The sequence below is a fragment of the Procambarus clarkii genome, chromosome 36, assembly GCF_040958095.1.
Source record: "Procambarus clarkii isolate CNS0578487 chromosome 36, FALCON_Pclarkii_2.0, whole genome shotgun sequence".
NCBI classification, from domain to species: Eukaryota; Metazoa; Arthropoda; class Malacostraca; order Decapoda; family Cambaridae; genus Procambarus; species Procambarus clarkii.
The window spans coordinates 2421278-2423632 of record NC_091185.1 but is presented as its reverse complement, the minus strand read 5'-3'; the positions used below and the strand labels follow the sequence as shown (position 1 = coordinate 2423632).

Sequence of the window (2355 nt, the reverse complement as noted above, 5' to 3'; positions counted from 1 at the left end):
TGGCCTCTGTAACATCTCTGTACCAGGCGGCAGCTGGCAGCGGTACAGGGAACTGTACTCGGCAAATTCACTGTATTTAGCCGTCAGGTGTTGATGTATCAGGAGATGACTGTAAGATACAGTCATTCAGTCATACATACAGTCATACACAGTCATACAGTCGACTGTAAGATACACGACACATGTCAGGACTGTATCATCCTGAAGTGACTGATGTTCTCGTTGTCTTTGAATAGCAGTTGGTTGTTAAGTGGTAGTGACCTTGAGGTCAACCTCTTAAGTCTACTTCAGACAAGTCCACGGCATCTCCTTGCTCTGCGCTACTTACTTACCTACTTACTTAAGAGCCTTGTAGTGATAACAGTTATCTTATCTGAAGACTCGGGGGATCTCCGGATCTGAATGGTTGTGATCTATTGTTAATCTTTAAGTTATTAGGATCATTATCGTGTCCATGTTCAGGGGATATATTGATCTAGACAAATATTTGAAAAGGTCAGATGCATTACAAACAAGGAACATCAGGGAACAAATCCACAAGGGCCGTGATGAGGGTTCGAACTTACGCACGGGAGGTTCGAATCTTTATCACGGCTCCTTGTGGGTTTGTTCATTTGATATATCACGCTATTGTGACTTGTGTGTGTAAAGAACAACAGCTTCACGCTCAACAAGCCACAACGTGGGCCAGAGAACACGATATCTTTTTCCCTCCCACAGGGGTATAGGCCTTCGGAACCGCCTACCCGCCGAAGCTGCAAATGACAAAACTGTCGAAATTCAAAATGCAGTTGGATAAAATCATCGGGTACAAGTGGAGTGTTGCCAATGCTTACGTCGACCGTGCTCTCAGCCACACCTCAGGATGGAAGCAAGTCGATGAAGAACTCTGTAGGGTAAGGCAGGTCCTAGTCAACAACGGCTTCTCTAATGGTTTCGTGGAAGACATCGTAAGAAGGAAGGTGAAACGCCATGCAATCTCTGAAGAGACAACTAACACAACACCTGTACCCCCTATAAGACTATTTTACAGGAACTTCTTTTCCACAGCTCATAAAACGGAGGAAAGTGTCCTGAAAGATATTGTTGATAGGAACGTTATCCCTACAGACAAAAATCAGAAAATACAATTGATAATTTATTATAAAACCAAAAAAACGGACAATCTACTCATGAAAAACTCGCCAGACACCAAGCAGGACGCTTTAAAGGAAACCAACGTCGTCTATGCCTTCAAATGCCCGCTTGGGGACTGTAAGCCCCAAAGAACTCAGTATATAGGCAAGACAACAACGTCTCTTTCTAGGCGACTAACAATGCATAAGCAACAGGGAGGCATCAAGGAACACATAATCTCTTCTCACAACCAAACCATCACCAGAGAAATCTTAACAAACAACACAGAAATCATCGATAGGTACGGCGATAGCAGGCGGCTTGACATCAGCGAGGCACTACACATCAAAACGTCAACACCAGCAATCAACAGCCAATTAATGCACAACTATATTCTACCTACTTCAAGACCCCGAACCAATATGGAAGCAGCAAGAGGAAGTATGGGCCAATAGGCGTTCTGCAGTTACTTCCATTCATATGTTCACTTATCCAATTTATACCCATTGTTTCGTGTTCTGTCTTGTGTTTGTCACCTCACCCAAAACTTTTGTACCATATCACCTCATCCAATAGAGTATAAGTACGAAGAATTTGTGTGTAAATTAAGTCTTTGAAAATGTAATACGAATTACGAAACGCGTTCAGGCGTCAGACAATTGAAAAATGAATTTCGGAGAATTGTTATTTTTATTATTGTTATATATATATATATATATATATATATATATATATATATATATATATATATATATATATATATATATATATATATACAAGGAACCCAAGAGCTGCAAGCTTTCTTTTCCAGCGCCTCAGTGTGGCGATACAGAGGGGAAATGCGCACTGCATCCAGGGTTCCTGCCCGCCATCTGAGGAGCTGGAGGAACTCGACAACCTATGATAACCATCTTTGTAACCCATATGTAACTCCTTTTTTGTAACAAAATTCAAATAAAGTAAATATATATGTGTACATACAAAAGAATGGGGGTGGTAGGAGAAGATAATATTAGTGTTCAGTGAGAAACCACAAGGTCTCCTCTGAATACTTTTTATTTTCTTCTCCGAGGCTATGGGTCCCCACATTGGCACCAGAAGTGGTACCCTCACAAACTTTAAAAAAAAAAAAAAAAATATATATATATATATATATATATATATATATATATATATATATATATATATATATATATATATATATATATATATATATATATATGTCGTACTTAGTAGCCA

At 39.6% G+C, this 2355-nt stretch overlaps 1 pseudogene; it reads left to right on the top strand.

Annotated features, from left to right (window-relative positions):
• Window positions 1-785: 785 nt before the first annotated feature.
• Window positions 786-2355, top strand: part of LOC123756177 (putative mediator of RNA polymerase II transcription subunit 26) — a 91159-nt pseudogene continuing 89589 nt past the window's right edge.